This window comes from Vidua macroura, chromosome 2, assembly GCF_024509145.1.
Source record: "Vidua macroura isolate BioBank_ID:100142 chromosome 2, ASM2450914v1, whole genome shotgun sequence".
In the NCBI taxonomy this organism is placed as follows: Eukaryota; Metazoa; Chordata; class Aves; order Passeriformes; family Viduidae; genus Vidua; species Vidua macroura.
The window spans coordinates 54,198,313-54,224,152 of NC_071572.1; the positions used below are offsets into that span (position 1 = coordinate 54,198,313).

Sequence of the window (25,840 nt, forward strand, 5' to 3'; positions counted from 1 at the left end):
ATTACACAATCCAGTTTTTGTTTTTTTAATCTGTACACTTGTGGGACATGATGTTCATTAAATTTAATGAAATACTGATCTTATTAGTGGCAAAGGAATTTTGTGATTGTCTTTTTTAAAATAAGAAATTCATATACATTAATCAGGACTTCAGTAGATTCAGATTTCCCTTTTGTTTCGTTCAAATAATTGTTGCTGAAGTAATGGCTCATCTATAAATTTTTATCCACATCCATATCCTTTGTAATGGTTGTTCTGTAACAGTTTATACTTCTATAGTCATTCTTTGCCACTTCTCAGAAGCATTAAAAAAAAAAAAAAAAAAAAAAAAAACTTTTTCCAAATATAGGAACTTCATAAGAAATAGAGATGCTCCAAAAAAGTTACATTAAAACAATGAAATTGGTGGTTATCATCAAGTTGATGTTGATAAATAGTTCAATTCTTGTGCATAACAAGCTGGTAAGTGTAAGAGTCAAATTGGACTCTCAGAATTATTTCAATGAGATGCTAAAAATATAAGTTGATTCTTAAGATGTTAAAAGCATAAGCAGCTGGACATGGAAATTAATAGTATCTCTCCCATCTCTGGTATTTTTTTAGACCTGCTTTACAAACAAATTATGAAACCTAGGGGCAAGTGAACTGTATCTATGATATTATTTGTGTGATAATAATACTAAAAAGCATCAGACTGGGCAGCTCCTTGGCCCTTTGCAGAACCATGTCACATCACTGTAAGTAATGATTTATCTAGCCTTTGCAATAGCATCTACTAGTAATAGTGCCTTGACTAAATGTCCTTAAGAAGCTTATTTCTGCAACAACAAATTGATCTTTACGTTAATACCCTTTTCTTAATTAATTCCACCACTTTTCTGTTCTTTGCTTTTGGCCAGTGCCCTATCCTTATAATTTTCTAGACTAAATAAATCCCTTCTTTCTTTTATATAGTATTACCCTGGAGGTACTTGAAGAGACTGATCATGTTCTTAGTGTTTTCTGTTTGGTAGATGGCACTAGATCATTTAGTGTTCCTTCATGTGGTTTTATTTTCTGGTTTTTATTTTCTGTGTTTCATTTTGTTATTGATCCTCGTAGTCCTGTAGTTTGTTCTGTCCAACTTATTATCTGTGAGAAATAGCCAGAATCACAGTGAAGACATGCAGCTTCCCTGCCCAAAGTGGAGCAGTAAAAGTGCTTCTGTTAATGCTGAATGTGGTCACTGTCCTGGGGATGCTGGTACCATAAGAGATGGCACCTTGGGGTATGCCACACAGCACAGTCCTTATTGGTGGGAGAGGCACAAACCCAAGTAGAACTTGAGGCTCCATTTTGACTTGGACAATTGTTTTGTGACCTTTGTCATGGTCTACATTGAGATATGAAATGGAAGTTATCCCAGAGAAGGTGTAGATATGTTGAGAAACAGCAAGGGAAAGGTCTAGTTAGGTTGTTCATATACAAAATCCTGACAGTTTTTGTTTGCAGTTTCAGATTATTATCAGACGTTTACACTCTGTAAGATTTCATCTTTTTAATTCTGTTCTGATGCTGTTCCATTACAGCTAACTATGCATTCAACTGTATACACATACTTATGGTAAGTCAGGGTAATAATTTCTATCTCAACTGCTTCTGAGGGTATAAATTTATGTCTTATCATGTTTTAGCATTCCTTTAATGATGAGGCTTTCACTACTCCTAAAAGTGACTGGGCTAGGAGAAACCAGGGCTGATTATACTTCATACCCCCCTCATCTGATAGCTTTATAGGTACCTTGAGGATGAAATGGGTAAGTTTACACTTTCTCTCTGTGTGCATGTATGTGCTTATAGACATACTCATGTATCATTCGAACAAAGACAGTGGTGGAATTACTTCAAGTTGTCTTAGAAATCTCAGCTGCAGAGCAATATAGTAGACTGTGTAGACTGTATAGTAGACTATGTGCCTTTTTTGTTGTTTCGTTTGTTTGTTTGTTTGTTTGTTTTTCTAAGTGTGTGCAGCTGAGGTGTAGACTATAGTGATGTTGAGTACAGGCATGAATATTTACATCTAGATGGAAAATGTCCAGAATTTCAAGGAGATGGAGGTCTTACATGATAGCATTACAAATAGAGCAGGTAGTAGAAATCTTGTTTCAGCTGCCACACTTTGAAGTGCTGCTTTCACCTTGGATTCATTTCTAGCAGTTAGCTGCACCTGCACTCACCCCAAGGGGCTGATCCCACGCCAAGCAGTGCAGAATGGCTCATGTGCAGGACATCACTCATGGCTACCAGAACAGGCTTACCATACTACATAGCATACAGTTCTGGCTCTCTGTAATGCCTATGTCACCCTAAGACAAAGGAATATTTTTTTGTGTGCTTTCTCAGTTCAGGGTGTTGGAAATACAGTGTACTGCAGTCATCAGCATGAAATTTTAAAGCATGAAAGGGAGCGTGAGGTTGGCCTCTCCTTAAGAGGGTCCTGAGGGCAGGCAGGAGTATTTGCAGGCAGACTACCTGTTGAAAGTGTGTTAGAGGACTGTTCAGGGTAAAGAAAGCAAATCTGATATAGTCATGCATTTAGAAATGATCCCTGGACGAAGCTCTGCTCAGAACCATACCCAGGTTTTCTTTTAGAAACAATGGGTTTAGAGAGATTTGTGTAGCAATGAAAATTAGGGAAGGAGGATATGAAGAGTAAACTTGGCAACAAAGCTATTTAGCTTACATAAAGGTGTTTGTTGAGTATGGTTTAAGGCATTATTCTTCACTTCTTATCTCATAAAATTGTATTCCATAGAATTCTCATTTGTAGATTGGTTGCAGAGCATAGTTTCACATGTATCAAATTGTTTTACCATGCAGATAAGGCAACATTGTATTTTGTCCTGGCTATCTCTGAGTAGGGTAGTGATATTTAATGATCTGACAGCCTTGTTCAAATGAAGAATCCATTACTTTAACAGCAGATACAAATTTCCAGAGAAAAATAATATTTTAAACAAAAAGTGATCTATGTGTGGTTGTGCCTCACTCAGCATGTATTACTCTTTATGGCAACTCAAACAATTTAAGAGATACTTCTTCCTACTCCAGTGTGTCAGCCTGGTTCTTTTGAAGAATGTGCATTCTCTGCAGAAAAAGCAGTCATCAATCCCACCATAGTTCTTGCATTTTTATGTATTTTGCATGCAACTCCTGCACAGATTTAAAATAAGTTTGTGAGGCTGGTATTAGGAAGAATTATGTTGATAAGTTCATCATTGTCCCTTGCAAATCTTTAGCTGCTTACTTTTGTATGCTTGATCTTGAATCATTCATTTGCTTTCAACCTGTAATGTCATTCACTACAGTAGAACTTTAATGGGACAGTTTAAATGCTATAATGATATGTATATATTACGTATATATAGAAACTCATTTGTTTTTATTGCTTGCCAAAAGGAATTTATGCTGAGATTTTGGGGTTCTTGTTGAGATTGAGCATGGGGAAAGATACCTTAAACGTGTTTTCTATTTCATTATAAGAATCATACCAAGGGCAAAGGGAATCTTCTATTAGAATATTTCTGACTGTGTATTTGTGCACTTCATACTCATCTCTTCTGCCCAGTGTCTAGAGAAACTCTCTGTAACCAAAGTTGTCGGACATGATAAAAAAGATGAAAATAAAAAAGGTAAAAGATGGCAAAAATCATTCCTACGGGAGCCAATCTTCCAAGCTCCTAGTTCATTGGTTATACTTGAAGTAAAGGACAACATCCTGCATCAGTTTGTCTGTCCAGTATCACTCCAGTGTTGCAGGTCAGAAGAAAACTTCCTAGTTTGAAGTAGTATGCAAATTGGATTTAGACTTGGGATGAGGTAGAGATACATTCCTCAACAGTGAAATGTGCACTCGCTGGTATCAGTTAAAAGCTTTCTTAGAAAAGAAAGAATATGACCTACTCTAAAAATTTACTCTAAAAATATTGAAATTTTTTAGACTAAAAGAATCATTCAGGTTGGAAAATATCTCCAAAGTTATGGAGTCCAATGTTAGACCAAACATCACCATGCCAACTAGTCTATAGCACTAAGTACCACATCCTAGAGTTTCTTGAATACTTCCATGGATGGTGATTTTACTTCCCTGTACAGCCCATTCCAATGCCTAACGACCCTCTCAATGAAGAAATTCTTCCTGATGTCCAATGTGAACCTCCTCTGGTAAGCTTAAGACTATGTCCTCTTGTCATATCTCTGGTTACCTGGAAGAAGAGACCAACCTCCACCTGGCTACACCCTCCTTTCAGAGAGGTGTAGAGAGCAATAAGGCCTCCCCTGAGTCTCCTCCTTTCCAGGCTTAAAAGACCCAGCTTCCTCAGCCGCTCCTCATAGGACTCACTCTCTAAACACTTTTCTAGACAAGCTCCAGCACCTCAAGGTCTTTTTTGGGTTGAGAAGCCCAGAACTTTCAGCACACATTACAATACTCAGGGTGTAACCAGTGCTGAGTGCAGAGGAACAATCACTTCCCTGGTCCTGCTCGCCACATTATTTTTTACACAAGTCAGGATTTCTTTGGTGTTCTTAGCCACCTGGTCACTCTGCTGGCTCGTAACCAGCCAGTTCTATCTAATATGGTATCTATTTTATTTTCAATATTTAAATATTTATAATGAATTCGATTATTCATGAAAAATACTGAAAACTAGGAAAAAATAATATTTCTACCAGACTACAAGAAAATATCAGAAAGGTTGGAAAGTATTGTTAATTTCAACACAGCATAGTCAAAAATATTCTATCCTAAGAGATAACAAAAACCAAACAATAACCTAAGAGAAAACAAAAAACCAAAACCCCTGGATTTTATTTTTCTTCTTCTACACACTTCTTTTCCATTAATTTTCTTCTCACTGAGAGCCATCTTTTCTTATTCTTCAGAGAAAATTCTTGGTCTTACTTCCTGCTAGCTACAGAAGTCAAAAGTAATGATCACTTTAAAGTTTTATATATTGGTTTCAAGCTCAACAGATCCAATAAATTAATGAGTACTATGGATCTCCTCTCTTTGACTTACTGCTTAGGGCCACCGTCAGACAAAAAAAAAAAAAAAATGGTTTTGCTTCCTAACTGGAAAGATTCTTTTAAAACCAAAAAGAATAGAAAGATGATAAGTAATTCTGAACCTTTCAAGTAAATGACAAAACTTTTCAATTGACATCAGCAAAGGCCAGGTTCACCCTCAATTCTTTGTGAGGTTTGAACAAAGCATGAAGATAACAAGCTACAGGAAACAGGCCTTGGCTGTCTTCTTGCTTCTATTTGTTGTCCATACATTCCCACATCCCAGTTGGGAAATTGCACTTATAACTGCTATGCTTTCTTATCTGTAAGATATCTGTAGTGATAATACTCATTCAGCAGTGCTTTAACACTTATGAATGTCTCTCTCCCACTGACTTAGAATTTTTATAGGTTCTTCATTGTGATTTGGAATTTGAGCAGATGTGCAGACAGAAAAATACATCATTACTACATTCTGAGGTATTTTTCACATCACTGTATTCTAAACTGTTTAACTAGGTGGCTTTTTATTTTTTATTAAAAAATAAAACAACAACAAAAAAAAGACACTATGAAGTGTAAGCATAGAAAATCTGTCATATCTGTACTGATATAGCTGATATATCTATTCTTTCAGTCTGTAAAACTGGAGTCTTATATATATATTTCCTTTCAAGGGAGTTGTAGAGGTAGACCCAAGACATAAGATACATAAAACAAGGTGAAAGTCATCTTTGGACTAAGTATGCCATTAACTCTGGAGTTACATCTGTCTTTATAACAAGGTTTAAACACAAAAGGAAATTATAATTAAAGAACTGTAAATATACAAAGTACTTTAGTCACAAATAGTAAGTCAAGTTTACCTTCTCCAGTCAACCTTTCGTGTATCAGGAGACTTAGTTACAAAAGTGAGTTTCCCCCTTCAGCTGACTAAAGGCAGCACAAAATTATCCATTTCCACTGTTCATTCCTTCTCCTAACCTCCTTTACAATCGACTCTGCTTAGTGAAAAAAGGAATTCTTTAAACAGTTTCAAACATTTATGAGATAAAGAGAGATGCACTATATTTGGATAAATAGAATCATGTCTAGTTTTATATGTTTCTGAGAAGTGCATCATTGCAACTGAATTGGGACTGAATGATGCCTGGAAAAAAACTACAAATTTGTTATAGCAAGATTATAAAAATAGAATGGGAAATCTATTTGTCTATAACATAGTCAATAAAGCTGTAAAATTAAAAGTATATCTTGAAATGCTATAGACTGAAATGCCAAAACAGCATGTCAATTTTTTAAGTACATTCAGTAGAGTGCTAAGTTTATTAACATGCTTGCAGAGGTTTTCCATCATTAACAGTGGCATATTCACTAATCTCTTCTTGCCTATTTCAGATGTATATTCTTTGTATATAGGTATCTACAATAGCCTATCACTATTTTAATCTGTCTGAATATATAGCACTGAATGCCCAAATCTTCATTAGACATACCTGAGCAGCACCCTTAAGCTGATACAAGTGAAGTGTGGAAGTGTTTGAGGGCTGGTCAAGACTAAAGGCTCTTCCTTGAAATTCTTATAGGAAGTTAAGATAAAAATTTTTTTAACTCAATGAGACTCCCATAGCATATCAAAATGATCATGTGATGCTAAACTTGACAAGTCTTTTTATTTTATCAGAATCCTTATAGTCAGTATTTGGTAATGTTTAGGAGGGTTAAAAAGAATTTTAAGTAGTTTGTTGTCACCCCTCATACTGCAAGTGTTAACCAGCTGTAAGTTTAAAGAAAATGGCTTTGTGGTAGTTGCGTCTTCCGGCAATAAAAAGATAAACATGAAAATCTAATCCCTTGTGTTCTGAAAGATATCTTTGTGCATATAGTTGACTATTGCAGAAGAGGAGCTACTGTATGTTTTTTATTTGATAGCAAATCACTGTGATTGGGAGAAATGATGGAATACAGCTATTTTTACTCTTGTTTTCCACTGAAGTACTTCAGCAGTCTTTCACTTACACCCCCTCATCACACCCACAACACACATTCATTATATCATGATTTATTGTTTAGTCATTAATTTAACAAAGGTTTTAAGTCAAGAAGTTTAATTTGTCAGTTGTGTAGGATTCTCTTCCTCCTCCTTTCTTCTTTAAAGTAGGATTTGGTACTTCTTGTGCAGTGATGTGAAAGTAAAAACTGAAGTGTTGTTTTATGTATTTCCTTAGGCTCTGCTTTTGCATCAAGATTTTAATTTTTAAAAAAAATAATTAGAAACATAATCCTTTAAAAGGCTCTGTGGTGGAATACCTCTTTTCCTGTGGAAGCAAACCAAATTGTGGTACATAAGAATTAATTCTGTTTCATTGGTCAAGAAGTATCTAAAGGACTGTAGTCAGATTAATATGAAATAAAAAACGTGATGTAGGTAACAAATAGAAGGATAATAAATCTAAACATAATCTTAAAAGTCAAAATCTTGCATATGTATATGCTCTGTACTTCTTGAGGAATTTTACTTGTGAGTTTTTTGTTTACTTAGGGTGCAGGGAAAATAAATAATGTGGAAATATATGGGAAAGATGATAAAACATTCTGATTTGAAAGTTTCAAGCAAAAGTAAAAAGAGGAAGTTTATTAGAAAAGTGGATAGAACAAAAACTATTTAAAATTTCCTACAGCATTTCACAAACTTTTCTCTGGTGCTCTTGCTTTCAATTTATCACCTAAACATATATTTTTTTTCTCATATCCAGCTATTGAGAGAAAAAGATCACAGTAGTTCACTTAGCAGGTTTGTAAGCATTTTTTTTCTTTCCGCAGGCTATCAACACCCCACTGTATTGTTCAGCATTTCAAACATAAATTTTGCTTCCTCTGCTGTTCTGTTACATTTCTCTCATGTTCTCACTGATTTGCTCTTTCAAGCTCTCAAGTTCTTTCAAGTTCTCAAGAATTCTCAAGTATCTTGCTCAGAAATATGGGGCTGCACCAGACTTTTTCCACTGCTTTTCTGCAGGATGAGTAACTGAAGGCCTCTTAATTTTTTTGTCTAAAACTAAGTAGTGATCAGGGTTCTATTGTCCTAAATTTTGTGTTTCTATATTTGTACTTTTTCTTTTAATACTAGTGAGTTATGCAGTGAATGTACCAAGTTATAAACAGAGTAGAACATTTTTACTATTGCTTGTGAACAACTGTGTCCTCTATCATATATTCACACAGAAATAAATAAATTATTTACACAAAAAAAGTCCTGCAGCATTGTTCATACATATGTAATCTGGGACTGTGTCCCTGTGGAGCAGACTGGATCTGTTCACTCCATACGGTGTTGACCTGTGGGTTTCCTTAGAACCTCATCTGGTACTCCTGTACAAGGAATTAGTAACAGCTCAGGATGTTTTGAACTGATCTGAAGGTGTTGCAAACCATCAAAGAGGGTTTTGTAGCATGAAACAAAGGATGCATGTTGAATTTCAGGTTGGGCATACCTGGTCCTCAAGAATGTTAAGGTTGTTTTAAGACACCTGCTGAAGAAGTGCTAATAAGGGAACAGCGCAGCGCACCACTGTGGTGACATTCATGTTAATTTTAGAAAGGGACCCTGACATGAACAGCCCTGTGTGCTTCCAAATTCATGGTCCTTCCTCAGTGAGTTCCTTGCCCTGCAACCCCCAAACACACACGTGAGTTTTTTTTAACCAATAATATTTTTCTCAGTCTCTCACAGAGCTGTGCTGGGATTGAGTCCTGCTGAGAGCTGGTTCGAATGCTGCAGATGCTTCTGCAGTTGCAATGGCTAATGCTCCAATTTGATCCCTAATCTCATTTATTTAACAGTACAGATATACTCTGTGTTTATTTCTTCTTATCTCTGTATTCTTAGAGCAATGCTGAACAGTTGCATCACTATTATTATGGCTGATCCAATCTTTGGCATTTAACTGACTTTTTTCTACGTTCTGTATGAAGATATATCTATAAATACACATGCACATGAATCCAGATAAAACTGTTTTCAGTATTTTCAGATATCTTTCAGGGAAATAAAGTTTGCCTCATTCTCAGCATTTAGAACTATACAGCATTTCTTTGCACTAGTTACTTGTTCTTTTTCCTTTCTCGTAAAATTTCCCCCATCAGCTCCAGAAATTTTTGAAGTACTTGCCTAACCCTGGAATATTTGTTTGGACTCCTTCCTGACTTCAGTCATCAGGTTTTATAAACCATAAAGCAGAGACTTTATAAACCACAAAGCTAACTACAGTACTGAGTTTATCTTGGCAAAAAGAGGCTTAATGCTCTAACAATTTTTCCTTTATAAGCAATGTCCCTATTGCACTGCGGATGCCAAAAGCATCACATGCTTCTTTTTCTTAATCTCTTTAGTAGGCCCTAAATTTTAGTTGTGATTTATAGCCTCTCAGTAACTACTTTCTAGTTTCATACTCAGCAGTATCACAGTCCTCAAGTTGCTGACCTGCTCAGCAAGCTGTTTAGGTGAAAATTGTGGCACCTGGCTGTTTTCCAAGCAAGCCTGGACCTCCATTATTCTGGAATTCCAGTGCTCAGTTATTTTAAACCAAAGCAACTTTTCTAAAAAATTTAAACAATAATTACAAAGAAAAAGAAAAAAAAAATGAGCTAACTTAAGAAAACTAAAAAAACCCCAACCTAGAGAACTGTTAAGTATATTGACCAGTGTTTGGTGTACTGGTAATCAGAGCATCCTTGGTATCCTTGTATTGTTTCATCAAAGTCAAAACTGACTTGAAGAAAAACACATGTGAATAACCTGTTTTTTGAAAAACCAACTTTGCCCTTCATCGTTTTGACCTTCCTATTTTTAGTATTAATGCAACTTAGAAATAAAACAATGATTTTCAAGTAGTACCTTACAACGCCATTACAGGGAGAACAAACACTAAGGAAAGACTGCTTTTTGATATCCTTCACCTGATCAGGGCCTAAAGTTGAAATCTAAAACTGATTGCCCAGATGGGCTGAGTTTAGTCTCCTTGAAAGAGATGGTATGTGTAAAAATGCTTGTTATTTACTGAACATCTACTTTATTGCTTCATTTTTTGAACATCTCTACCCAGCTGACTTTAGGAAAACCCTTCACCCAGGAGTTTTCTATTTCTCTGAAATGACTGAAGGACCCTAACTTGTCCCCAGATAACACCTCTGTAGCATAGGTAGGTGAAGCTATTTGACAGAAATCTTACCCCTTCCGTTTGCTAGAGCCTTAAATCTATCATTGAAAAATGTTGCTTCATCTGTGAAAAAACACTGGTATGGACTTAGCATTCAAATGGCATTAAAAATCTCAGCATAGTAGCTGAAAGTTCCAAAAATGATGCACATTTTCAACTTTATTTTAAAGATTTATGCAAGTCGTTTACTTAATATCAAACAAGTTGTGATGAATATTTACTGGCAGCTGTTGCCGCAACCTCAATGAAACTGCTTTTTTTTCCTACCAAATCTTGAAATCTTAGTGACTTCTTACAAGAACACATTAAATAGTTTTTTGTTTGTGAGTCTTTACCTCCCAGAAGCCACAGCAGCAGGCATTGCCTGCCTCTTGTGACCATTACTCTTTACTTCAACACCATCTTTTCCGCAGGTGAACAAACTGGACCAGTAAGGGGAAAGTTCAGCTTCTGGTTTGTTCTTCCCAGCCTCTCCCTCATTTTATGCTTTCTTTTTTGGAGAGGTTGTCTGTATTTGACTTTCTTGTTAATTTTATTTTTTTCCTTAGCCATGCCCTTTTAATCAAGTAATTTCTCTCCATTACACAAAGGAGAAGTAACTACATTAAAAGACTTTTCATGCCAAACCAGTGCATTAATTTAGAGGATTTTTGTGAACTTGACCACAGGAATCAGTGGTCACTAGAGATTATAGGGTTTTTAAACGTCAAAAGCATGAACTCAAGAGTTGCATGAATGACCCTTTTGTATGGTACAGTTGTTTGAAGGTTTTCTTGTGGGTCATTTTTTATTTTTCACAAGGAGTAAGGAAACATTGCTTACTGTCCTGAAAAATAATAGTTGCAAATGCTAGCATATAAACTGCAATATACGGTCAGGAGATTCAGATAAGTAAAGTTCTACTCTGACAGCCAATAAATGCAAATTTTGTATACTTCTGTTTTATTTCTAAATATCAGCACGAATCTCATTAGAGATTCAACCTAAACTGTTTTCCTGAAATTAGTCAAGTTAAATCTTTTATGTGAAAATCAGCTATGACTGTAGGGAGTTTATTACTTTGGAACGAGGAACAGTGAAAATACTATGAAATTGTTAAGTTACAACAAAATGGTTAAGACTGTGAGGAGTGGCAAATCCTGAACTATGTTTCTCCAAGACTGGGATCACTTGTGGGGCAGCAGCAGACTTTAGCATGGCTGTTTGCATAAGATGAATGCTGCTCGAGGGCATGGCAGTGGAATTGGCTTCCACTGCTTACACAGTTACATAATGCACTTGGAATTGAAAAAGGGTGCTTCTCCATTAGAGAATCCAGAAAGCTGTGTCCCTTACTGAACCCACTGTTTAATATGCAGGAGAGAGCACTGAGAAGGGGAAGGCAGGGAGAGAGTGAGCTGTAACATAGGGCTTTTACACAGCTTCATAGCAGTTTGGGCATTTTTTTTCATTGAGTTTTGTTAGTTAGTTTTTTTTTTTTCTCTTCCTATCTGTGCCTGAGCATACTAATTGCTTTTTTTGCTCTTCCTTGTTAGTTCTGTTAGTTCTTCAAATGCTGTACTGTGCATAATGCCTTACACTGAGGGGGAAAGTGTGAAGGTCAGCTGGTAGTATGGCATCTCTTTAGTGAGAAGGTTTTACTCACTAGTATTCTTTACACACGGTCTTTTCACTTATAGCAGTGTTTTGTATTTAATTTTTTACTTGAATGGATGGTCTGTTTCTGAGGGACATTGTTTCTTTTTGTTGCTTTGTTAGGCAGTCTTCTTCACTGTGTTTGTGTAGGTCATGTGAATTATGGCCAGAAGCTTTCCTTGGAAACCTCGGCTTGAATGTATTTGAATGAGGGGCCCAGGTACTGTTCTGTAAGAATGCCTTTATGAAAGGCCCATTGTTGAAATTTTGGAACAGGGAAGACTGTATTAATGTAGCCCTGAAAGTGACTGCAAAAATGATAGTAAGGCACTATGTACTTGTGTTTCCTTTAGTCTTTCTCAGATGGGCTCAGTTGCCAGCCAGGAAAAAAAAAAAATTCCAAATGCCAGGTCAATAAAATCAGCCTAGAATCAGACAGCCAAGCTAATATGTGTTTTCTGGTGATACGTACTTTGGGCTTGTAACCTAATTAAAATATTTGTTGCTGTTTGAATTTGAAAATAAATCAAGCTCATTTGCTTTTATGTGAACAGTAAGAGTGGCAAATTCACTTTTCTACAGCAAAAAATGAGTGTGAGAAATAATCATTAGTAAGATCCAAATTTATCTTCGTCATTGGGCTGACCTTTAATCCACTTAGAGTTGATGCTCCTGGTGTGCCTTGTAAAAGAATTTTAATTCACAAGACAGACATAAAACCAGATGACTGTTGGGTATTGAAGAAGATTAAGCATTTGCACTTATTATTTTGATCTATTAGCTGTCAATGATATACAAGTGTCTTGAATAGATATAGGTACATTTTATAATAATAGCTATAAAGAATGCTTGTAAATGTTCTGCCTATAAATCACCTGGTGTGCCACGGCTGCATCAAGGCAGTATGATCTGGATGATACAAAATTATGAGTGTTTTGAAAGTAAATGCAAATAATGTACTTTAGAAAGCCAATTTGTACTGAGTTTCTTAAAATTTATTTTGCTGATACGATATTAATACTGCCAAGCTTGAGATACATTGTTTTCTCTTACTTTAACATTTGGTATTATCATAGTATATTTTGTAAGATTAAATCAAAAACATGATACTGATTTAAAGTTCTAGGAATTAAGAATTTTAGTGTAGGTGAATTTAGCATATTACATTTTTTTGCAGTGTGTCAGGATTAATAGGAACTCTAGTTTATAACAACATGAATAGTGACATCTGTGCACTATTCATTAAGAATATTTAATAAATCAAAAATCCAGGTCAAACAGCAGAATTGCAAGTAATCATAACTTTCAAATACTAAAATTAGTGAAATGAATACTAATAGTTAAAGCAAATTACGGTGGCACATGCAGTTTCTCAGTTCAAAGTACATCAGAAAAATCTGCCTTTGTTTGTAAAGACTCAAAATACTGTTTTTTTTTTTTAATCTCAAAGGAAAGTTTTGGAATACTTAATATGTAGTAGCTGAACTGCTGGGTAACTGTTATAACTCTACTTGCCCTGAATTTTCAGTTCACAGTTTTGATCTTGAGATCTAACATTTCTTCTCAGGTGATGCAGTTTTCACATATGTAGTAAAAAAGGAGTGCAACTAATTTATTCTAAGAGTCTATTGCTAAACATATACTGACTGGGTATTAGAAATAGGCTCACAGACAGCATCCTTTGGATGGTTTCCAGTTTTACAGTATGTTAATTACCTATTTTTATAATCAAGTATCCATTACCTTTTTTCCACTCTGCCTGTAAGATTTGGATTTGGAATATGGCTTGTTTTTGCAATAGCTGGCCTATGCAACAAAATACTATGAACAGGTGTGGAATCATAAATATTTATGCTTTCCTTTATGCAGAAATACTTGTGTGTTAAAATTGTGTAAGGGTTATTTACCGATTTTATATTAGCATATTAACAATTAAATTGTTTATGAAACATATGCACATTTCTTAACACTGTAGTTTTTATACCAATATATATCCCTCCGTACAACCATCTGGCATCAATTAGTAATAGGTAAATTACTGTAATTTTAGTACAAAAGAAATAAATATGTCAACTCTGGACTGCATAATATTACTGTATCCACTTACCTTTCACCACAGATTTCATACAAAGAGCTAAACTAAATGTAACAAGCTTTATTTTTATCAGTATTTTGTTTTCTTAGCATAGATCTAATAACTGTTTTGATTGTGCTACACATATATATATATAAAATCAATGAAATCTTAGACACACATATGTATGATTTGAAAAAGCATTCCTTGTGTATATATAAAGATATAGGTATGGATATGGAGATACATTCACATATACACCTACACACACATGTGCATAAAGCAATGAATATATTCAGTAACTGTAAAAATAATCCTCATATCATCCCAGAAACAGTTGTTTGTTTTTTGTTTTTTGTTTTTTTTGTTCTGAAAAGCCTTTATTGTTAAAAAGCCACCATGACAATGACAATGAGAAGGATATCTTAAACAAGCAATGGAGAATCGGGACAGAGGGAGCTGAAAGGATTGCCAGTTATTACAGAAGAAGTCTGTGGCAATTGGGAAACTGGACTTAGATCTTTACTGTTTGAATAAAAAGTTTAACTCCCCAATTTTGGTATTTATTTCCTTCCCATATTAAAATAATTCACCAAAATTAATTCAGTTCAGTATATTGTAAATGGGAAATAAATAGAGGAGTTTTCAATTAACTGAATTAGATAATATCTTGAGATTGGAGCACTTTTTTCTGGAAGCTCATTCATTTACTCTTCACAAAAAAAAAAAAAAAAAAAAAAAAAAAATCTTAAACTAACCAAACAAAGTTTTCAGCTAAAAATACCCTGTATTCAAATTTGTAAATATCCCTTTTTCAGGAATGGGAATGGGAAACATGTAAATCAGTAACAAAGACCGACCCTGATATGCAGTACCATGGATGGCCCTTTCACAATGAGTCACCAGTCAGGAGATTATTAGCTTTTAAGCAGATACACAAACCCAAGGCAATGACCTTATATGCTACAGGAAAGTGATGATTTGTCTAAATTAGACCTATATTTAGCCAGCTGTTGACAGTTGGCATTGACTGCAGTGAGATGGACTGACTGGATCATCCAGAAGATCTGCCCGAGGTTGCAGGGGAACATGGATAAGCACTGTGTTGCTGGGTAATGTGTTCAAAGCAAGATTTGGTACCTGCGGAACAAAAAATAATTGAAGTGTTGTGTTTTGAGAGGAAATATACATGGCATCCAAACCAAAAATAATCTTGAATTTGTTTCTGATCTAGCTTGAGTTTTTTTCCTGGTTTTTTTTTTCTGTAATTCTTTTTATATCAGTGAAAGGATCAAGGTTTCTTCCAGTGTCAAATGCTTTTAAGTACTCCTAGCATTATCTGTGTCTAGAATGGGATTTGCATAGACGGGCCCAAACCTTGTCTAGGCAGGAAAGCCTTTCATATAATTCAAGACTGATTTAACAACAATCTTTACATTCCCCTAGCCTTTAGTAGTTTGGATTCCATGCTGCTTTTTGACAGGTATCTTCTCTTCAGTGCTATAGTTTTAGCATGTCTTTTGTGATATAGCCCTATTATCATTTTTTTCAACTTATTTCAGCCCATCTGCTTTCATAATCTTTCCAGCCCTCTTTGAGTTCCAACTTTATTTTGGAAATATGACAATACTTTGTTTTGATATTTTTTCTTCAAGATTGATATTATTTTAGTGTTCAATTCTTTGTAAAACCATCTCGGTTTGGGTGGGGGTTGTTCACTGGTTGGTTGTTGGGTTTTTTTTTTCCAAATAATACAATATAACACCCTTGAAAGTAAATAGTATTAACACAATATAGCATGTTTCATGATAGTTTGCAAAAGGGTTATTTAAAGCTTATTTACAAACAGTTCGCTGCATCCCTACCATGTACTCAGTACATGAATAGAATTGTAATTTTTACCTATGCAATAAATGTACAAATGTGCTATTATTTTGTCACCATAAGTGTTTGTATTGTATCCTTTAAACTGAATGGATCTTTTTCTAGTGTATAGTCTCATTTATGCAAGAATTTATAATTTTTGTTAGTGTTAGTTTAACATTTTAGGTTTTTTAATAAATATTATTTTGAATTAAGGAATTCTTACTACTTTTTCTCAGACACAACAGCAAACTATGAAAGAACTTGATCAGTTAGCATGCAAGATCAGGAGAGTAGAAAAAGTCTGTTCAGACATATAGATTTAATTATTTAAATACTTAAATAATAAATATGTATGGTTGTTTAATAATAAATAATTTTAAAATGTTCAATAAGCAATACATAACTATTAGTTTTTCATTTGAGATACTTTCTTAGTCTTCATCACCACAATAATATGTTATCACCTAATTTAGCTCTAATTTATTTCGCACCTATGGTTTCACCAGGGTAAGGCAAATTAATCTTAGTTATTTAATGTCATTTTGCAGTCTTAATTCCCTTCTATTGAGCCTGTATTATATATATAAGGACAGTGAATTATTGTGTTTCTGGGCTATTGTTTTGCCTGCTTCTCTACTAGCTTCTGAGAGAAAAAGTAGAACTGTGTAATATTTCAAATCTAAAAAAAAGTTTTATTTTTATTAGTAATGATTTGTACCCTGTCTGTCTGAATCTACTGATAAATTTTTCCATTTTTCTGTCATTCTTATTTCTGTTTGTCCATGTATCACATTGGCATTATCTTTAGGGCATCTGTAAGCAACTATTTTATAGGAATTCATATTTTTATTTTAGTAGAATCTCTGTCCAAGTGACTACCACAGGCTATCCCTACCGAATTTTTTTTAGCACTCATACATAATCCTGGACAGTGAGCTCCTGGCAAAAAACAGAAACCACATGAACCTAATGGAATCAGAGACAGCAAAGCATACTTTTGCACTTGTGTGTTGTCACATGCACAACCAGTGTTCATTGCTTTCCTGGAAGCCCCAAGTCAAAATAACTCAGTATGCTAAGGAAAAGAACGAAAGAGAGCTGGTTGAATATAAATATGGCTTGTATCTAGAAAGCCCAAGAGGCTCACTTGTTCCTAGCTAATATAATAAATATGTTTTCTGAATGTCCAGGCTAGCTGTTTGTTTCCCAAACAATTATGCACATACCCTGGGACTGGAAACAAGAGTATTTGTATGCATGCTGCTGTCTTGTTGGCAAGGCTGGATTCTTAAAATGTGTTCCTACCCAGTACATGATGAATTATTCTGCAGATTAGTTCTGTTGTTTATAGGTTGCTGTAGGCCACTCATGAAGTCATGAGCATGGTCATTCAAATACAGAACACTTATAAATTCTGGTTTTAAAGAATACATATAAACTTCTTGCCATGCAACACTAGCTCGAATCACCCCACCTGAATAATAATGTCCGTGCCAGGTGTTGTGGAATAATTTGGGTTTTTTTAATGAAAGCAGTGGAACCTTATTGTACCTGACTGTTCTTTAGTCACTGATGTTCTTGAAATATTGCTTCCATAACCAAAGAAATGATGGCAATTTTTGGATCTAGGAGAATTCTTAAAATAAAACATAATTTTAGCTTAAAGAAATCAGTCATGGTGAAAATTGTGGTCTCTTGTTGTGGAAAATGACAAAGTTTTGAACTGCTCATATCTTCATAATTTAATGAAATTAGATCTTCAAAATTCTGGCAGATTTTTGTTTGTAATTTTAATTTTAATTGTGATAAATATATGATCTTCAGTTCAAAAATATTTAGTGCTCTGTTTAGCCCACAGTGATTACTTATGAGTAATAATGCCCTGACAAGAACAGAAGTCCTGGAAGACCCTTGATTAAAGTAGGATGAAGATCATGGCTATTAAACAGGGTTTTATTCAAAGTAAGAGTCCCTTTGCATGTGACTCTGATGCCTCTAAGAGCAGTGAGATGCTGAGGTGTCTTGTGCCTGGGCAAGAGTGGGTGCTGTGAATTTAAAAAGGAACTGCTGCATGGAAGCGCAACACTTCAAGAGAAAATTTGGAGCATATTTATCAAAGCCTCTATTAATAGGCTTGGTCTGTAAATGAATTTTGAATTAAATTTTATTCTAACGGGGATAAAATGGTTTTTTTTTGTCTGACATGGAGTCAGTTGTAATTTCAAATCCAACTTTAACAAACCTTTTCAGCCCATTATTTCTAGCCACCTTTTGAATAGTTACATATTTTCTACAGAACACGGAACACTTACACAGCGAGAATAGAGACGGAAGCAAATAAACAGGCCATCCAGAAAGTACCTATGCTGCTCTCCCAGCAGGATCTCCATAATGGTATTTGAATGCAGTGATTGAAGTAGTGAGATCTCCTAGCAAGGAACTCATATGCACTTAGTGATTCACTTTTAAAAATCCATTTGTAATAAATTATTTCATGTCATTCCTTCAATTATTTATGATACCAAATGGTCATTCAACATTCTGACTCATGGCTTGATCCACTTACATAAACATAGCTATTCACTGCATGACTTTCAAGGGTGTTAGGCATTTTTACTTTACTCAAGCCTGGTTTAAAATGTCATTCAAACTGCAAACAGAGGCCAAAATTGATTAGCTGTTCTAAAATCTAAGCCATAACTTGCAATTGTGGCATGGGAAGCTTTGCCTATATCATATATCTGTATGTATCTGTGTTCAGAATAAACTTTTTTTTTTTGTTTTAAGTAAGGACATAAATATTTTAATACTCCTCTGAGTGTTTTTTGTTTGTTTTCTAATTTTCCTTAAACATAGGTATTTGATTTAAATTCTGTACCATGATTTAAAATATAAAACAATACATCAATGACAAACTCTGTACCGCTAGTCTAACTAGTGGGGTTGCATCTCAGATATTTATCTCCTCTTGGGAATTAAGTTATGGAGAGCTACCAGGACAATCTTCTACAGGGTAATAAACCCTCCAGTAAGTGGTGGTCTTTTTGGAGGAAATTGTGCATTCAGAATGGAAATGAACCTGCTTGCAAATCTAAAATGTGTACTGGGATAGGCAGCTTTTAGGTGGAAAAATTCTATTTTTCTGTTATGTAGAAAGCTAGCTGGTATCATTAGTCTTCAAATATGACATTGACAATTGAGATGAGCATCTGGTAGCATTTGATAATGGTCTACCACTGGAAATAAGGTAATAAATTTCCCTGTAATGGTTCACTGCCAACAGTGCTCATTTATGAGTGAAACAAGATGACCATTTATTTTCCCAGCTGGGCAATGTTGCAGATTTGTGTTCTGTTCCTTTTGGTGAAGATCTGAAAGGGCTATTAAAGATATATTATTGTAAACTAAGTGCATTGCTTTCAAATGCTCTGTGTGACAATTCCTTGTTGTAATTGTGTTTTAATGTCAAACACTTTGCAGATATATTCATGTAGGAATATATCTGAATGTGCAGAATCCAGCTCTTTCCTCCTTACTACAAATACATGCTTTCTACATTCAAAGAGTAAAAGCATAAATTTTCTGTTGTAGGCTGGAGGAAATCTGTAAATTGTGCTATTTTAACAATGCAAAAATCAGCTTAAAGCTGATTCATATGTGCTTAAAACAGCCTTTGTTTCTGCCACCTCTGAAACAGAAAATGCTCTCGGGCCTGGATTCACAACCAAGCTTATCCAAGGGAATTTTTCACACTTGCTGAAGTATGCAGATTTAGGAAGTATTCTTAGTTATGAATCCAATGTTGGATTTTTGTTATGCTTTCATCAGCTGTGGTGTGTTTCTGAGTGTAACAGAAATTCTGCACTGTTTGGGCAAATATCTAATGTTAGTCTAGGTTGAGATCCTGTGCCTTTAGACTTCTGTTATAACTGCTGGAGAATACAGGCACACTTCTACCCTGCAGGAGTATCTGGGTTAGCACTCAGACTCCTTGTGTTGTCATAAGATTATGACAGCTTTGTTAAAAGCTTTCTCCTCTTGTCTCATTGCTAGTGTGTCGAGAGGAGAAGCTAGGTAACTCCAGTTCTCTGTAAAAACATCTGTGCCGAAGCACCAGCCAGCACTGAGACTGTGTGTCAAAAAAGACTAGCAAGTAGTGCCCGTTTGTCAGTGTAGTAGTCTGGATTTGATGATTTAGAAGATCACTTCTGCTGTGCTTTTCTTGTTAAGATGCTGAGCAGATGTCTGGGGACATTATATGCTCACTGAGAGTGTAACGTACTTTGCTGAAGAAAGTTACACTGTATGCTGCTCCTGCTTTTTCAGTTAAAAAGATCTTTTTCTTTTTTTAAGCCTTTGTACCTGGGGAGGGTGAAGGGTGAAGGACAGTAAGCTTGTTCATGATAAATGAGTTGCTGCATCAAAAGCCATTGTATTGCTTACTATGTGTACTTGTCGTTAAGGAGAAATACAGTTGTAACAGCATTTCAGTTTCTGCATTACATGCATTTAAGTGCCTGTCCACTAAGGACGCCTGCTTCCACTGATTCAAGTAGGAAAGTTGGCACATTATTCCCCAGTGCACTAAACTCTATGTTGCCTTCTATTAAGTGCTGCCAGACAGGCAGAACAATATTTGAAACAAGAGTGTTTGAACTGAAATGTAATTGGACTCATTTAAAGTCTTATTACAATGAAATCTGACTTCCTCCTTGTAATTTGACTTGTAGAAACCTCTCAAAAAACATTACCTTTTGCCACAGGCTGTAAATTTAAATTCTGCACTAGGTAAGCATAATGAGAAAAGAAAGTTCTGACATGGCTGGAGATCATATCAGGTCTGGCTTGATTAATTATTTCCACACGATCAATCAGCACCTTATTTAGATAACTGGAGGCACTCACTAGTTAATTTGTGAGAGTAGAACAATGGGGGCAAGCAGTTATATGGTCAGTCAATACTCCAATTAGTGTTAGAAAGTCAAATAAAGGCTTGAAAATAGCTAGTAGAAGAAAAGGGACTGAAATAACATAGCAGCTTCTCTGGTTTTAGATAGACTTTTTCTGATTACACTGCAGTGACTCTACTTACCCTCTCCAAAAGTATTTGCCTAATCTTTCTAATCACTTGCCTCATTAAAATTAACAACATTATATATATATAAAAAAGTTTCTATATACTTTTAAGGCTAGCTAAAATAAATACCAACAGTGCATTCATATAGCAACCCTCAAACTTGCAGCTGTATATCTACTCATTCATCTTCTACCTTAACAGGACTTACTTTCGCCTGCAGAACAGACACTAGATCTAGGAATTAAAAAACTGTGAAGCATTGCAAGGCAGAATTCATAGAAAGGATCAATTACTGCTCCATGTACTGCATGGAGGGATTGTTTTGCCTGAAGTATGTGGTGGCCAAATCTGAACACTGACTCCTACATTTAGAATAACATTTCTGGCCACATATCTGTTATGGGATAACCTGGCAGAGGTGTATGACAAACATTCTCCAAAATTACATTGCTGTTCCCCATAGCATCTAAGCACTGGCAAATGCCTATATATGAGAAAAAGAGAAATAATAATTTTAGATAACATTATATTTCTCCACCTTCTGCATGCAAAAGGAAAGAAGCCAAATTCACAATCTGACAGTTAAACCATTTTTATCAACATACGACTGATTTCAACAGAATCTTCTGTATGGGAAAAAATTAGAAAATTAACAACAGTTTTAAAAGAAAAATTTGAAATTTTAAAATATTTAAACATGCATAGTATCAGTTAACCAGCTCATTATGTCATAAAAGTATCTATAAAGTAACTTTTTTTTTTTTTTAATATTAAGGAAGACATTCAGGAAGGAGAATTTTGGCTTTGTGTCTGATGAAAGAAAAAGGCAGTCTTTTTGCACACACTTCTTTTGGTGAAAATAGAATTACTTTTCTTAATTTTTTTTTAAATTTAGAGCACTAACATATTCTATTACTTTTATATTTAATACCTCTTTTTATCCTTAAAATCATAATTTCTCCATAACATCAAGGAGAGGTTAACTTAGATGAGAGGCCATCACAAAAATCACCAGCACCATTGCAATTGTTAGGTTTTGCAGAAATGTAAGTACAAGGATCATATGGGGAAAAAAATGATTGTGTTATCTCAAAAGCCATCAGTTATTCAACTCAAAGTGAATCTGAGGTATCTCATTGTTAGACCATTGACTTGACTTCCACAGCAATGACTTTTGTTATTGTGTGTTCCTGATTTTGCCAGCCTTTCAGGGAGAAAAATTATTTACCTTAAGGTATACAAGTAAACATATAAACAAAAACATTTTCATACTTCTTTACTGTGAAAAATAAATTGCTTGCTTGGTACTGCTGCCCAATAGAAGTTCTCTCAGATTCTTGGAAGATTTTTGAATCAGTTTCTAAATAAAACCTTCAGCAAGCTGCATGTAGGTGATGTAAGATACTATCTAGTTTACAAATCCTTAGTCTCGTATGACCTTATTAGGCATAAGTTAAGTAGGTGATAGGTTGGAAATATTTTGATATTTTTAACATAGGTGTAATTATTCTAAATTGTTAGTGCAACAAATGTGGCAAGAAATAATTACTTTGCTCACTTAAATCAAATCAAAGTGGTTTATTGATTTTTGAATTCTGTGTAATTAATAGGCCAGTTGGATAACCTATACATTTGGCATCAATACCAGCAATACAACAGGTAAAGCACAATACTGTACACATACAAAGTGTGACTGTACCCCTACACATCTCTAAGTGCCCTCCAATAAGTCCAGGAGGCTCTAACTGCACACACACAACTATGTGCTTACATGTACATGCAAACTCCTGTCTCCTGGGGTTGCAAGTGTGCTGTCTTTGTGTGTGACCTGCACCTGTGCTTCTCCCCACAACCCACAGCGGGTGTGAAAGGTGCACTGGGCTCACACAGTGATTCAAGGTGAGGTCCCTAGCATGTGGCCGCCTTGTCATGCCATGCCTCAGCTGGAGCACCAATGCCTATGCTGTCAAATGAGGCAGAGACCCCATTAGACCCAGAAGAAGGTCAGGACAGTGTTGAGATGATTTGAGGCAGTGTCACACTGGGATTGGAGTGCTGCTCTGTTACTTCTCTCCCGCGTCGCAAAATGTCATGCCTCGTTATTCTTCAAGTCAAAATTATTTGTTTCTCATAAGTCCCTTGCTATTATCTGATTACTGCTTAATCTAAGTGATAACAATTTCATGCAAAGCTTGTCATTGGTAATTTCCTCTTTAGGAGTCTCTGGTTTGGGTCAACATTGCCTCAGAATAATATATTCTATTTACACACACTGTTAAAATTCACTCTCCTATCCATTGCTATAATTTGTTGTTAGCCTGAGCATGTTAAAAAAGAGGAATCTTTGCAGGTTCCTCTATGGCAAATCATCAAACAAGGTTTAAGGATAAAAGCTTCCAAAGAAAGTAGAAGAATCTTAGGGAAGGAAATGTGTTAATAACTGGATTTGATCTTGCAGCCTAATACTGACTATCTTTGGTCTATTGGCATGGCTATACCTTGAGAAAGAAGCATATGAAAGAGAATTTAGTTAAGCTTCCTCTGACAAAGTAAACAATTTTTTTACAAGATAAAAAATCGTTCAAGTGGTATGGAAAAATAAGACAAGGTCATTGTATCTTTTACTGTGTATTGCTTACTATGTATACTTGTCATCTGTATCCTGTCCAGCCTGATTCTTTTCCAGCATCTCCTGCAGAAACCATGGAAGTGGTAATGTATGCCCTTTACATATGGCTGTATGCCAAGCCATAGGATTTTGTTATAATTCTCCTTTCCTACACCTCTTACCATATTGAATTTGTCCTTGGAATGGACGACATCATTAGGAGTGAAGACTTAATTATAACCACTTAGAGACAATTTAAGAACTGTTGTTTAATTTACTGCAGTTTTAAAGTGGAAGCTAGATGGTAGTTTGGAACTTCAGCAGTTTTAAAACACTGGCACATAAGACAGTTAGTCAAAGGTTTGTGTAGCACAAATTCATTCTCAAGGAGAAGTGAAAGCAGTAAGGGCTCCCAGACTAATTTTTTAAAGCACCAGTATATATACTGAGGAGTAATCTCACCAAATCTTTTCAATTTAGTGGATTTTTATAGTTGCTTTAAGAAGTCATTCTGACTGGCTTTTATCTTGTTGACCTTTAGACATTTACAGTATGCACATCTGCATTGGAGATGGTTAACCTTTAAGAGAAAGTTGTCCATTTTAAGGTATAACTCATTCTTCTATTTTGGCTCACTTCTTTATGTAGAAATGAATCTTATGCTAGATAAACTTGTTTTTCATTCATTACAAAAGGTGCCTGTGGTGATTGCTTCAGATGTGGATATTTAGTCTTGTTATAATGAATTCCATTCCAGTTGCCTTATAAACCATAAAGCATTTGCTTCTATTCAAAATGCATGTGCATTCGGTTTTTGATAGATTTGTTTTTTATATCTGACAGTATCAAATTTAATCTTACTACTTTACCGTCTGTAGTTCTGGGCTCTCTTTTCTAGTCCCTATGCATGTGAATTTGAAATACTCCTGAAAACATGGTAAACTCATGGTAATTCTGTTAGCCTATGACAACTTTATAACCACATTGAAGAGAATTAAATTAGCGTGGTTATTTTTAAAAATTGTTGTTGTTGTTTTTCTCTTTATTAAGAGATCCTGCTGGGCAGTCAGATACCACCAGGGATTTTGATTACTTGTTCAGTAATTCAAATATATTGCAAGTTCTCAATTTCCTTTTAAATATGAAAGGTAGGGTGGCATAACACAATGTACTTGTTCCTTAAAATAGAGTAAAATTTCCAGACTGCAGTTGGGTGAGGATGTGTTTGTCGATTTGAAATTAGTGAATAATCCTTAGCAATTTTAGGAACATTGTCCCTATAAATGGATGATTTCCAATTCTAAAATATTCAACACAGTGTAAGAAAATAAAATCAAATCCCTGTGGATTGGAAATGAAGAGTTGAATTTTAACTGACACACACAATGTGTGTTACCTTCTGTAGGTAAGATTTGGCTGATAAATGTGCTTCAATTTTTTGTCATATTTCACATTATTTTCTCATTCAGTCATTTATTCCTACAAAGAAAAGGAAATACATTTCTACTTAGAAGAAATAATTTTTTTAACAGCTGACCTTGCATTAAATTTTTGGTTCCTGTAAGTGAACGTTACTGTTCATTTGTCGCTGGTAGTTTGTTTCTAGTTTCCTCTAGTAGCAGACTAGCACAGAAATGGCCTTCCCAGCCTTCCTGAAAGCTTCTGTGTGGGCATGACAGATAGGAAAGTACATAAAATCATATACTGAGGCCCATGAAGGAAATGTTATAATGCAGATTACAGAATTTTCCCAGTTGATTTATTTGTTTCAGTATGTTTTTTATAACAGGACACTGTGCTATCTCTGGGTTACAAGGCTAGATTCAGCCAGCAAATTAATAAATTGGGGAAATATGGGCCTCTTTTCATGCTTTACCTCAGATTAAAAGACAAAAAAGTATGTTTCATGACTTTACATTGCATTTTATCTTCTCTATAATTTTCTGCAATTGGCATACTGAGATCCTGAACAACACTGCTGGAATTGTAGGAAGTCTGACATTAGAATTTCAAATGAAATAGAGTTCTCTAGTAGAAACATGTGCTACCTCTGTAGCTGGGGAGATGGGTATGAGTGGGGAACAAAATGTTGCATCCTTCTTCAGTTAAGTTGCTGCCCCTGCCCTGCTTAGCGTAATAGTTACATATAATAAAGTTCTAATAAAGTTGCTGGCTACTTAAGAAAAGGTATTTTAAGTTTTTGATGATCTACTAGATATTTGAATGGCAAGAGTGCTCAGAGAACCTTTGCAAATGTTCCTTAATTACACCTATAAGAAAGTAATATCTATATACATAATGTTATGAAAACTAAA

The 25,840-nt window shown here is 35.1% G+C and overlaps 1 protein-coding gene across 3 annotated transcripts in view; it reads left to right on the forward strand.

Moving 5' to 3' along the window:
- The window catches only part of PCDH9 (protocadherin 9), a 675,647-nt gene that overhangs the window by 599,153 nt on the left and 50,654 nt on the right, over positions 1–25,840 (forward strand). The gene's annotated exons all lie outside the window — the stretch shown is intronic.